The sequence below is a fragment of the Bison bison genome, unplaced genomic scaffold (assembly GCF_000754665.1).
Source record: "Bison bison bison isolate TAMUID 2011002044 unplaced genomic scaffold, Bison_UMD1.0 scf7180017864236, whole genome shotgun sequence".
NCBI classification, from domain to species: Eukaryota; Metazoa; Chordata; class Mammalia; order Artiodactyla; family Bovidae; genus Bison; species Bison bison.
The window spans coordinates 4,136,177-4,150,121 of NW_011494808.1; the positions used below are offsets into that span (position 1 = coordinate 4,136,177).

Here is a 13,945-nt window from a genome sequence, read left to right on the forward strand (position 1 = left end):
TTCAGCCCATTTGCCTGTCAGGAGAGAATACCCCCACCCACATATGTGTTTGGTACATAGTCAGCTGGTTCTTTTTAAAAATTCATTTATTTGGCTGTGCTGGGCCTTCGTTGCTGCACGAGAGCTTTCTCCAGCTGTGGTGAGTGGGAGTTACTCTCCTGTTGTGCCCCACTGGCTTTTGGCACACAGGTTCAGTGGACGTGGCACACGGGCTTAGGTGCTCCTGGGCCTGCGGGATCTTTCCAGATCAGGGATCAAACCCGTGTCCCCTGCATTGGCAGGCAGATTCTCATGCACTGGACCACCAGAGAAATCCAGTACTTTTTTTGCTTGTTCTTAATTTTGCTATGTCAAAAAGCAAAGGTCGATTCAGCAGAGCATAAAAGAATGACTTGAAATTTGTTGTATTGTTATTCTGTTTGCTGCAGTGCTTTTTCTCCAAAAAGTAGTACAAAAACGTGACTAAGTTGATTGCTGTTTTGGGGATGCATGATTCATATATCTTTGAACAGCGCAATTCTCTTCCAGGTTTTAAAATAACATGCCTATTACTGATACTTGATTGTGTGTAGTCTGAGGTAGGCATAAGTGATGTTCCTAGTGTAACAGATAATCCATACATTTCAATAGCTTAATAAGATACAACATTACTGTTAAAAAAAAAAAATAAGATACACGTGTATTCCTCACTTACTTCACAGAATGTGTGTTGATGAAAGTTCTGCTTGCTCTGAGCATTGATGACTCTCCAGAAAACAGGAAGAAGAACATGGAAAGTGTCCTGGAGATTTTAGGTGCTGGGCCTGGAAATGGGCATTCTACTGACCCAAACTAGTAATACGCCCCACCTGCTGGGAAATGCAGCCTACCTGCTGTGCCCAGGAAGAGATCAAAATGGTCTGGCAAATGCACAGAAAGGCTTCTGCCATATATTCTATGGTGATGAGCCATGCTTAGCAGGTAGCTGAAGAGGAGAGACCGGAGGGAGAAGCCGCCAATCCAGGTACATTTTCCTAACAGACGCTAGGACTGTCCACAGGGATCGCGACAGTGGCCATGTTGAGCTTCTTCTGTCCCAGGGATTCAGAAATGAAAGGGTGGTAGAAGAGTAGAAACTAAGTCGATATGGCAGTAGAGAAGAAGAACGCCGAGTCAGGAGAAGATGCATTATTCTTCAACATGTGTGTGTACTGGAGTATCTATAGACTCTGGAGGTATTATCTGCCAGGCCCCACATCTTTTCTGGATGTACCACATCTTTTCCATTGTCTAGAGTTGCTTATAATCTACCCTATCTTCTTTGCCATTAGCTTAAGCTCTTTCTAGGCTACAACCTTAAGAAGCTAGAAGCAGAAAATCAAAGTAATCCAAAGGAAGCAGAAATATGGAAATAATATAAGAATAGATATCAATAAAATAGGAAACAGGAAAATAATATAGACAATCCATGAAACAAAAAGTTGATTCTTTAAGAAGATCGGTAAAATTGACAAGCCTCTAGCTAAACTGGTGAGGAAAAAGTAGGGAAGACACAAATGACCAGCATCAAGAGCAAAAGCAAGTGCATCACTAGAGATCGTAAAGACACTGAAGGAGAATAAGGAAATAGTATGGAAGGCTTTATCCCAGTCATTTTGACAACATAGATGAATGAATTCTCCAGAAGCTCACTCAGGCAGAAATAGATAACCTGAATAATTGCATATATGTGTATATTTTATGTCTTATTATTGCATATACTTATATATGTATTTTTTAAGAAATTGAATTTGTAATTAAAAACCTTCTCACAAGAAAACGGCAAGTCCAAAGGACATCAAGGGTATTATACCAAACAGTTAAGGAAGAAAGAGTACTGAGTCTGCACAAACTCTTTTAGGAAGTAGGAGAGGAGGAAAAGTTTCTCAACTTATTTTATGAGGTCAGTGTTACTTTAATATTCAAACTAGAAAGATACATCACAAGGAAAGAAACTATAGACATAAGCATAGGTACAAACATTGTAAAAATAATTACCAAATTGAATCCAGCAACATGTAAAAGGAATAATTGTTATGAACTGAAGTATGTCCTCCACCCCCCAAATCATATGTTGGAGCCCTAATCCTTCAGTCCATTTCAGCTCGGTCATGTCTGACTCTTTGTGACGCCATGGACTGCAGCACACCAGGCTTTGGGCTTTGCTGATAGCTCAGTTGGTAAAGAATCCCTTTACCAAGGGAAAGGCTACTCGCTCCAGTATTCTGGCCTGGAGAATGCCATGAACTCTATAGTCCGTGGGATTGTAAAGAGTCGGACACGACTGAGTGACTTTCACTCACTCCTAATCCATCAGTGTGACTGTATGGAGGTGATTAAGGTTAAGTGAGGTCATCGGGATGGGGTCTAATCCAGCGGGACTGATGTTCTTGTAGCAGAAGATACCAGAGATGTGTGTACACAGAGGAAAGGCCATGTGCTGTCACAGAGGGAATAACTACCTGCAGGCCAGGAAGAGAGGTCTTATTGGAAACCATCCTTGCTGGGACCACGTTCTTGGACTTCTGGCCTCCAGAACTGGGAGAAAATAAATTTCTGTTTTTTAAGCCTCAAAGTCTGTAATATTCTGTTATGGCTGCTTTAGCAGGCTAATACAATAATACATCATGATCAAATGAGGTTTACCTCAGGAATAAAATTGGTTTAACATTTGAAAATCAACCAATGTAATTTACCAAAATTACAGCATAAGAAAGAAAAATTATATGAATATCTCAATAGATGCAGAAGAAGCATTTGACAAAATTCAACACTCATCCTTTATAAAACAAAACAAAAACCAACCAAACAAGAAAAAAGCCTCTCTACATACTGGGAATAGAAGGGAACTTTTCTCAACCTGATAAAAGGCATCTACCAAAAACTTACAGTTAACTTCATACTTAATAGGGGATGACTAGATGCTTCTCCCTTGGACCAGAAACTAGGCAAGGATATCTATCTGTCTTTATCACTTCTATTCAATACAATACTAAAATTCTGACCAGTGCAAAAAAGCAATAAGTAAAACTGTCTTTATTCACAAATGACATGATCAGCTGTGTAGAAAATCATAAGAAATGCGTTTAAAAACTAGTAGAATAAATTAGGTCACAGTAAAAATTGGCAAAGTCATAGGATTCAAGATCAATACACAAAAGTAAAATGTATTTCTTTCTATTAAGAAATTTGAAAATATAAGAAAATAATAACATTTAGAATAATATCAAAAAGCATGAAACACTTCTGTACAGAACTTAATAAAATATGTGCAAGTTCTATACACTGTAAACAGCATAACTTTGCTGAAAAAAAAATCAAGAGACTAAATAAATAAAAGGATATAAGCCACGTGTTTATGTTTCAGAAGGCTAGACGTTGAGATTGTCAGTACTCTCCAAACTTACCTATAGATTCAGTACAATCCCAGTTGAAATCCTAGTAGGCATTGAAAAGAAACATTACTTTGCTGACAAAGGTCTGTATAGTCAAAGTAATGGTTTGTCCAGTAATCATATATGAATGTGAGAGTTGTATCAGAAAGAAGGCTGAGCACTGAAGAATTGATGCTTTTGAATTGTGGTGTTGGGGAAGACTCTTGAGAGTCCCTTGGACTGCAAGGAGATCAAACCAGTCCATCCTAAAGGAAGTCAGTCCTGGATACTCATTGGAAGGACTGATGCTGAAGCTCCAATACTTTGGGCACCTGATGCAAAGAACTGACTCATTAGAAAAGACCCTGATATTGGGAAAGATAGAAGGCAGGAGGAGAAGGGGACCACTGAAGGCAAGATGGTTCGATAGCATCATCGACTCAATGGACATGAGTTTGAGCAAGCTCGGGAGATGTGAAGGACAGGGAAGCCTAGCATGCTGCAGTCCATAGGTCACAAAGAGTCTGACACGACTTAGCAACTGAACAACAAAATATACATCAATAAAGCCAATTTTGAAGGAAAAAAAAAACAAACCCTTTTCTCCAGGGTTACTGACTGTGGATTTATATGAATAACTAGACCAAAATAGCTCTGCTCGCAGGATCAGAAATGAAATGATTTAAAAAGAGCCACTGCCAGAATTCACCCCTAAGAACTTGTCACCTCTTGCAGGTAATTAGGTATGTCCAGAATGAGTCTTTAGTAGGAAATAGAACGGGTAGATTTCTCACCCTTCATAAACACGGTTACTGACATTTTCAAATGTCGGAGTGCATAAAGCCGGGGTTTTGTGATGAAAGTTCTGTCAGAAGTCCTCCTACCTGCTTTGTTGACAGTGTTCACCAACACTTCCCTCTGTAGAGCCACTGAAATCAAAGGACTCCCTAAACACACGCTAGTCCCTCCCAGGATGAGGAGAGAGAATTCATTCATCTGCGCATTCAGGGAGCATTTGACTGGCGCCTCCTCTATGCTGGGCACTGTGCACTGGGCAGGAGGCAAAAAGGAAGTAAGTAAAGAAGGAGTGCTCTCTGCACCTGAGGGGTAGTCTGGTCTGGGTTTCTTGGGGTCACAATTCAGAACATTTACAGACCCAGCTTCTGGGATCTGCCATTATCACTAAAAGCCTGCCAGAAGGCTTGTGAGAACTGTGACGATGGAGACTGCTTTTGGACGCCAGAGCGGTTTTGCTGTTCTTCTCTTTGACTGTGCTGGGTCTTCTTCACTGCGTGCAGGCTCTCTCTTGGTGAGGAGCACGCACTCTAGGTACATCGGTTTCAGGAGTTGGGCACGTGGGCTCAGTAGATGTGCTGCATTGACTTAGTGCCCCCTGGCATGTGGCATGTGTGATCTTTCTGAACCGGGGACCTAACCCGTATCCCCTGCGTTGGCAGGTGGATTCTCGCCCACTGGACCACCAGGGAAGCTCGCCAGGACACTTTTACAAATGTGAACACATGCAGGCATCGGTAGTTTCCATAGGTCATTTCTACTCCGGAATAGTACTACATGTGAAGTGCTTATTTCAGCAAAGTAGTTTTTATGTGGAATCCCCCTTCAATAAAAACACTGCTTTTGCAACAGTTCCTTTTCACTGGAATAATCCTGAAGAAATAATTTGTTTTTTGAGGGAAGTGGGGACTTTTCCCCAAACATTTTCAGTAATTATTTGGATGGTAAAGCATTTGCTAGTGGAGTGGGAGGATGCAAATAGGTTTGCAAGTGTGAAATAGAAAAGCAGCCATACCTAGGTACCTAAGTTTTTGTTCTTGATGGTTGAGTCAGTACTTGGTACTATACAAAAAGCTTTATAGTTTCAGAAAATCAAACCAGGGCAATCATTTGATATTGTTAGGGAACTGTTGACTGAAACCACCTACCTTGGCCAGGCATGATAATAACCACTTGCACGAGTTGTCTCACAAAAGGAGGTCTTAATAGGGAACACGGTGCTGCCACCTAAAACTAACCAGGAGAATTTGGGAGGGGCCGAAAGGAGCGAGGAGATGCCAGCCCATATGTTCCACCAATTTCCCAGAACCCCTCATGCTGGAAACCATCTTGCTGAGAGATGCATGTGCCATCAGGAAGGACCCTGAGTCAGACCAAATATGGGCACAAGCAAGATGAGTGGCCAGAGGCAAGCCCCAAAGCTAGTAACCCCGTCACCGCCAACCCCGAGAGACTGTGAGCCACGTGGCAGAGCAGTCCTCCTGGGTTCACTTGCCCTGCGGCTTTCTGCCTGGGCGCCCCTTTCCAATACACTCTTCTGCTTTGTCATCATGTGTTTCTCCTCGGACGGTTCATTTCTGGCGTTAGACAAGAGCTCACTCCTGGGTCCCCCTTCCAGTGACAGCATCTTTGGGTCAAACTGGCTTGTCATTTATTCAATGCCTCCTATATGCCAAGCCCCGTGTGAGGCAGGGCTGTCCAACAGAACTCTGAGAGGGTGAAAATGTTCTAGGTCTGCTGTCTAACTATAGTGGTCAGGCTCAGAAACTGGGTTTTAATTAAGTGGAGTTCCTTTCACATTTAAATGGCTACACATGGCTAGTATTCATCAAATTGGACAGGACAGGAATGAGGAACAGGTCATATGAAATGTTGCAGTATTCCCAGTACAGTTGTGGTGGGTTGGGCTAGGTGTGGATGGAGGAATTTTTCAGTTCTTTCTGTCCACAAGGGACCCAGTCTTTCAGAATCATCACCCTGAAACATGTGAACCTACGATGGAGGTGATTGAAAGCTATATCCAGAGATACAATACGTAACGTATATACTTAAACGTCCATGTAAATATATGCACTCATGTATTTATAGCAAGAAAAAAAGGCTTTGACTTTCAAAGACTTCAACTCAAGAAGTGCAAGAATATGATAGGTAGAATGGGGATCTTTCTGTCTCAGGTTCTATACTGAGGTGTGAACGCATTAGATATGAAAGTGGATCAGAGTAGATGTGAAACAGACCTCCACCCCATGTGCACAGTTCTCAGGAGATGGTTCTGGGATCCTGCCCCACAATCTTGGATCCCACAGTCAGATCAAAGCTATAAAAGGAAGTGAGTGTGAGGAGTGAGTGTGAGGAAGTGAGTGTGAGCTTTCCTGGTAGCTCAGATGGTAAAGAGTCCGCCTGCCATGCAGGATACCCAGGTTTGATGCTTGGTTTGGAAAGATCCCTAGAGAAGAGCATGGCTACCCACCCCAGTATTCTTGCCTGGAGAATCCCATGGACAGAGGAGCCTGGCAGGCTACAGCCCCTGGGTTGCAGAGTTGGACACGGCTGAGTGATTAACAGGAACGCTATGAAGAGACTGGGAGCAGATGGTGACTAGAGTTGTCACCTGCTTCTATTCCCCATTAGGGGAAGGTGGAAGGTTCTACTCTGTGACCCCAAGCCTAGTGAAGGGACTCCAAAGGGACCCACTGGAGAAATTTGAAACTGTCCCCTGTAGCTGGAAAGTGCTGAGGATGGTGGTCTCACTCAGACCGGAAAGCTCACGGAGACTGTGGTCCCCCGGGAAACTCGGTGTGAGGGAGAGCTGAGTGCTCTGGGGGCAGGGCGTGAGACCCCCTCCTCTGTGGTTGGGGTTAGCTTGAGCTTCCAGAGTTGCTGAGCAGGGGCCATGAGTCTTCTCATGGACCAGACATGGTCCACGTGCGAGAGAGCTGGCATGGGGTCAGCCTTCTTGGGGTCTCTCCAATGGGGTGGCCTGGAGCATCTCAGGAAGAAGAAGAGGTTTTTTGGAGGTACCCAGAGCTGAAGAACAGGAGCAGAGCTTGTCACCCACTGTCTCCTTCCAGAGCATGCTTGCAGTTGAGCAGCAAAGAAGATCTGGTGCCAGGTGAAGTCTGGGCACTCTCGGACAGGACCCTTTAATTACTAAATCAACCCTGTGTCTAGAGTGAGCTGGACTATTTCTGGGCCTGCCAAGTTTTCATTTAATGGAAGAGAAGAGTGTCTCCCACCGAATGAAACAATTGTGGAGGACAGTTCTGGTCACACCAGGATGGAACTTATTCAACAACCTGGTTTTAATGTGAATATTGATTCCATTAGCTTTTCCTTGTTATAATTCCTAGAAGGTGTGGTTGGCAGTTCTTTTCTTTTGTAACAAAAATAAATTAATTACAAAATAACTAATAATTAATTTCTATCAGCCTGGAAACCTCTGTATGAATCAAGTATCTTTTTAGTGAATTCTAGAGGTAATTATTTTTGTACAAAAATAGCAAATATTAATTAACTAGGTCAGGTATAACAAATTAGCTTGAGACAAGGTGAGAAACTGCTAGAACTATAGGTATAAACACACTTTTACATTTTTCTTGAAAATGATGGAATGGGCATGGTGATAAAAAAAGAGAAGTGATGATTGCAGGGTGCAGGGCACGAAGACAGAGAAACTACTCATTGAAAACTTGAGAGGAAAAAGTGTCATGTAAAAATTACCTGAAAATATTCCTTTGAAGAACATCTATTTGCTTTCCTCCTACTTTGTCAGCCTCCTTTGCTGGTTCTTAGTCATCTCTCTAATTTCTTAGCTTTGCATTGGACTCTCCTCTTTTCTCTCTACCAATCCACTCCTTTGGTAATCTCTTCCCGTTTCATGGATGTAGATACCATTTCTACTCTAACTTGCAAATCGCTCCAGCACCAAGCTCTTCCCTGAATTCTGATCTCCTGCTGTTTATGCAGCACTGCTGCTTGGTTGTCAGTCTAAAAGGTGCCTGTAACTCACCCTGTCCAGAGCTGAGGGCTGACCTCCCCTGCCCAGTCCGGCTCCCCCTATAGTCTTCCCAGCTCACTTCTCCAAATCCATCTTGAGCAGTTCCCTCCCAAATCCCTGTTGTCATCCTTGGCTCTCTTTCTCTTCCACCCTCCGTCTATCAACCAGTCCTGTCAGCCCAGCCTTCAAAAGATGACAGATTCTGAACATTTCTCATCACCTCCTCTGCTTCCACCCTGGCCTCTGCCACCCTCATCGACTTGAATTGTTGCGTTAGCTTCCTAATTCTTTTCCCTGTTTCCAATGCCCCATATAAGATAATTCTTCTTGTTGTTCAGTCGCTAAGTCGACTCTGCCTTTAGCGACCCTTTGCGACCCCATGGACTGCAGCACGCCAGGCTTCCCTGTCCTTCACTATCTCCCTGAGTTTGCTCAGATTCATGTACATTGACTCGATGATGCCGTCCAATCATCTCATCCTCTTTTGCCCCCTTCTCCTCCTGCCTTCAATCTTTCCCAGCATCAGGGTATTTAATGAGTTGGCTCTTTGTATCAGGTGGTAAAAGTATTGGAGCTTCAGCTTCTGCAGGCATGAGTCCTTCTAATGAATATTCAGGGTTGATTTCCTTTAGGATGGACTGGTTTATCTCCTTGCAGTCCAACGGACTCTCAAGAGTCTTCTTCAACACCACAGTTCGAAAGCATCAGTTCTTTGGCACTCAGCTTTCTTTACGGTCCAACTCTCACATCTGGACGTGACTACTGGAAAAACCGTAGCTTTGACTATATGGACCTTTGTCGGCAAAGTGATGTCTCTGCTTTTTAAAACGCTGTCTTGGTTTGGTAATCCTGGTAAAACACAAGTCAGATTGCACTGCTCCTCTGCTCAAAAGCTTCCAAAGTCGGTTAAAAGCCTGGATCCTCACAGTGGCCCATGAGACCGCACACATCACACCTCCCGCCACCACCTGTCACTCACACAGCAATTGGCGCACTGACATTGTTGCGGTGGTCTCTGCACTGGCAGTTTATCCCCCATCTACAAGGCTGGCACGCTGGCCCCCTTGTCCTCACTGAGACTTCCCTTTCTTAGCATGGATCGCCTTCCCCAAACACCCTTTGCAACCATTCACTCCCCACACCCATGGTGCTTACCCCTCGTTGCTCTTGCTTGTTTTATTGTTCTCTAAAATGCTTATCGCCATGTAATGTCCTATAAATATTAACTTACCTTACTTATTTTCTGTCTTTTTCAAACTCATGAGACTGTAAGCTCAGTGAGGACAGCAGTGTTTCATTTACTGCTAAAGTCCATCAACTATACCTAGTATAGTACACAGTAGATGTTCCAGAAATACTGGTCATATGAATGCATAAAGAGTAGCTGTCCATGAGAAAGACAATAAAAAATAAGCTGAAATGTTTGTGTTTCTTTATTTGTGTTTCTTCTTCTTCTTCTCAGGTATAGCTGACCTATTTGGATCCTGGGGAAAAGGTGAACTGGGTCCAGCCTGTGAGCTAACATTTCTGTGCAGGCACCACAGGGGGTCCATGTCACTTCCCCCTTGACTGTCCTCAGATTCCATGCTCTCTGAAACCACCAACGCAGACAGACTGCATTTGTGTTCTTTGCTTCTTGTCTGCCAACCCTCTTATCCACCCAGCATCCATTCAGTATTTATTAGAGTCAAATGCTCAGTGAATTTTGCCCTAGACATACCCTCTTAGTTTTACCTTGGGCTACTAAAATTCAAGGACAACATGATTGTAGGTTGTGTATTTAAGATGAATATTTGTTGTGTATGTGTAATTGAATAGTACATAAATAACTGGATATTCTATCTTGGATAATGGCAAATTTCAACTCAAAAGTTATTCATTGAGCCTTTACTATGGACCAGACACAGTGCTAGAAACTAGGAATTTGACAGTAAACAAGATACTGTTCTTCAACCTAACATATCCGTTATAGGTATACAATTGATATATCATTAATGTGTAAGATGTCTTTTAGTTGAAAATACTTTAGAGGTTAGAGTTGTTTCTATATTTCAAATAAAAACCAAAAAAAATGCATGTTCTAAGACTCTTTTATTGTTTGAGAATTCAAGTAATAGACAAGAGTGAACCATAGATCACAATGAAAAATTTTCTTTTGACATGAAATAACTGACATCTAGGAAATGAAAAAACAATAATATTAATAAAAATGGATTTAAGAGAACTTAATGTTAATCATTGCCTAAAAAACTTGAAATGTCCCCAAATCCTACAGTTCATATATGAAATAAATGTGAGATGTTTTCTTAAATTTGACAACATACTAAAATCGTGCATGTTATTTTCAGTAATGAATGTGAGACAGGAACTTTTAAAATGTAAAAGAAAAAAACCCCAACGATGTTTGATTAACTATGCTGGAGAAAATTCTTATTTTACCCATAGGAAATGTTGTTATAGGATTATTCTACTACTTCACACCCACTAGAATGGCTATAATCAAATACAGACAATAATCAGTGTTGGCTTAGGATGCGGACAACTTGGAACCCTCATACATGGAAATACGAGATGGTGCAGCCACTGTGATGCACAGCTTGGCACTAAAATTAAACAGAGTTATATATGACCTATGAATTCTACGCAAGAGAAATGAGAATATAACATCCATACAAAAACTTGCATAGGAGTGTTTATAGCAGCAGTGTTCATGAAAGCCAAAAAGTAGAACAACACAAATGTTCATCAGCTGATGGATGGGTAAATAAAATGTGGCCTAGCCTTACGGTGAAATATTATGTGGCAACAAAAGGAGTGAAGTTCTGATATATGCTGATCATGGATGAGCACTGAAAATGTTAGGCTAAGTGAAAGAAATCACTCCCGAAAAGACCACGTAGTGCATGATTCCATTTACATGAAAAGTCCAGAAAGATGCAAGTCCATACAGATAGAAAGAAGCTTAGTGGTTGTGTGGGGCTGAGGGGATTAAAAGAAAAGAGCAGTGACTGCTAAGCATATAGCATTCTTTCTGGGGTGATAAAATTTTTATAAAACGGATTGTGCAACTCTGTGAATATACTAAAACACATTGAACTGTACGGTCTAGGTGGGTGAGGTGTATGAGTTACATCTCAATGAAACTGCTAAAAAAAAGTCATTCCAAAGAAATGATCAAGAGTATGCAGCCAAAACACACGGGGGAAAAGTACTGCAAAGGTATTTTAGGAAGTTAATTAATAAAAATCTGTGATTTTTCTGGATTTGGTGGTGTGTGTGGAACTTGTCAAGTTTTAGAAATTTGCATTGAAGTTTGTTTCCATTCTAAATAGGTCTTCATTCTTGTACCAAGAAAAAAGAAAGAAAGAAAAAATATTATACAATCTGATACTTCAAACTGGTCTTCAGAAATAGTGGGGATTAACTGTATGCATGAATCATGCATGAGAGAATTTCAATTTCCTTTTCATTTCTTCTTTTGGCCTCCAGTAACTCATGCCTGGCCTGTTATCTTTTCTCTTTGCATAATACACCGCGGGGCTCATGGGCAGAGTTGGTGGAGGAAGACTGGGGTAACGACAGAGCAGCCCCCGCCTCTTTCCTGCTGCTCCCTGGCTGGGTGCCTCCTTTTACTTTTACAAGGTGGATGTTTGTGTATTCTGACAATGAACTTGAGCACAACTGTGAAACTTTGAGCTGGGTGCCTGGGATCTCTTGGGGCTAGAGTAGTGGAAATGGGAATTCATACTTTATTTCCAATCTTTCAAGAAGCCTAACAAAACATTTACACACAAAATACGGTCTGGCAAAATGAGAGGTCAACCTTTTTTTGATTTGCTTTGGACTTTATCAACTCAGAAGTGGCAACACTGGCTAATTTGTGCTGATCAGAATCTTCAACCATTATGTCTTTGATCATTTAAGGTGGGAGAAACGAATGATTATTTAATAGACGTGATCAGCTTTGTAAGTAAGATCTTAAAACATGTTGGATTCAGGCAGGAAAAAAGTTTCCTTTGTGATGACAATGTTTCTGTTGCTTAACTTTGGAAATGCCTCTTTTAAAATATAATTTCATTAATTATTTTAGGCTATGCTGGGTCTTCACTGCTGCATGGACTTTTCTCTAGTTGCGGAGCCGTGGTGTGCGGGCTTCTCATCGTGGTGGCTTCTGCTGTTGCAGAGCACAGTCCCCCAGGGCAAACGGGCTTCAGTAGCTGCAGAGGGAGGGCTCAGTAGTTGTGGCTCCTCAGCTTTAGAGAGCAGACTCAATAGCTGAGGCCCATGGGCTCAGTTGTTCCGCAGCACGGGGGCTCTTCCTGGATCAGTCAAACCCACATCTCCTGCATTGGCAGGTGGATTCTTTACCACTGAGCCACCAGGGATGCCCTGAAATGCCTTTCTTTAACATTTACCATGGACCAGGAACTTTACATAACTTGTCATGCTAATAATTCTTCATGTTATTATCACCCTCTTTCTATAATCGAGGAAACAGTCTCTGATTATGTGTCTATCCCCAGTTCCCTTAACTAGTAAATTCCTGCAAATCTATGTCTGCTCTGCCTTTTCTATGAAGTTATGTCTGTGTATAGTTGGCATGATTTTACATTCAGCTCAAAATGCTGACCTTCTTCCATTTATGAGTGTTGGTTGATTTTCCAGGTAAAGGCCACCAGGTCAGTGCTCATGCCCCAGGTAGCAACTGCATTTCTTACTTGGTTTTACATCTGATTGTTTGCCAACAAAATCATCAGACCTCGAGGTTCAAGGAAGGTGGGAGTTTATTGAGAATAGGCACACAGGTACTGTCTTCTTTGTGTCATTCTGTAAGAGGGGGGATCCATAAGGGAGAAATACGCCCAAGTAAGTGAAAGCGAAGTGAAAGCCGCTCAGTGGTGTCCAACTCTTTGCGACCCCATGGACTATACAGTCCATGGAATTCTCCAGGCCAGAATACTGGAGTCGATAGCCGTTCCCTTCTCCAGAGGATCTTCCCAACCCAGGGATCGAACCCAGGGATCGAACCCAGGTCTCCCGCATTACAGGCGGAACCTACACATCTGATCAAACTTCTTCCCTGGCAGGGGAGCGTGGACTAAGATCATTTTCAGACGCTGGAATGGATCTGTATAAATGCATGCACCCCCTCATTCTGGTTCCGCTGGTGAGTACCACTGGCTGACTGGTAGCTGTGGAAGAAGGGGCGAGGCACAGTAGGGGACGCAAGGGCCCCTTGCACCCTGACCTGGTGGGCGGGCTCCTCGGGCCACCAAAGAACCTGATCCTCCATGTCCACTCACAGCTTGGCCACTTTAGTCATTCCCGTGTCTTTGCGCATCTTCTACCACCGCAGAAGCCAGACTTTAAAGTCCTAGGACTCTTACGGAGCATGGAGCCGCCGGCCGCGCGGGGTTCTTATTCAGGAACTGAGCGCGGTATTTGCAGGTAACAGACCTCGCAAAGGGGTTTAGGTCCGCACCTAGCGGACCTTTCCCAGCGCGGGTCTCTGCCGCTCAAGGCTCGAGGGAAAGAGGAAAAGGGCCTCGGCCTGAGGCACTGCGGTAGGAAACTGCAGTTTAGGCCGGGATACCCCGGCAGGCTCCCATTCGGGGCGGCACGGCCCGTGGCCGGAGCACGGGATCTGCCTCGAGGGACCGGACTCGGAAAGGGTCGGCGGGTCGCCGGCGAGCAACCCCCTACACTGACCCCCAAGGGCCCCGCCCGGCGGCTCCGACCCAAGGGAGCGCGTCGGCGCTAG

The 13,945-nt window shown here is 43.3% G+C and overlaps 1 protein-coding gene across 1 annotated transcript in view; it reads left to right on the forward strand.

The window, feature by feature from the left end:
• Positions 1-13,945, forward strand: part of PSD3 (pleckstrin and Sec7 domain containing 3) — a 492,335-nt gene that overhangs the window by 54,122 nt on the left and 424,268 nt on the right. The gene's annotated exons all lie outside the window — the stretch shown is intronic.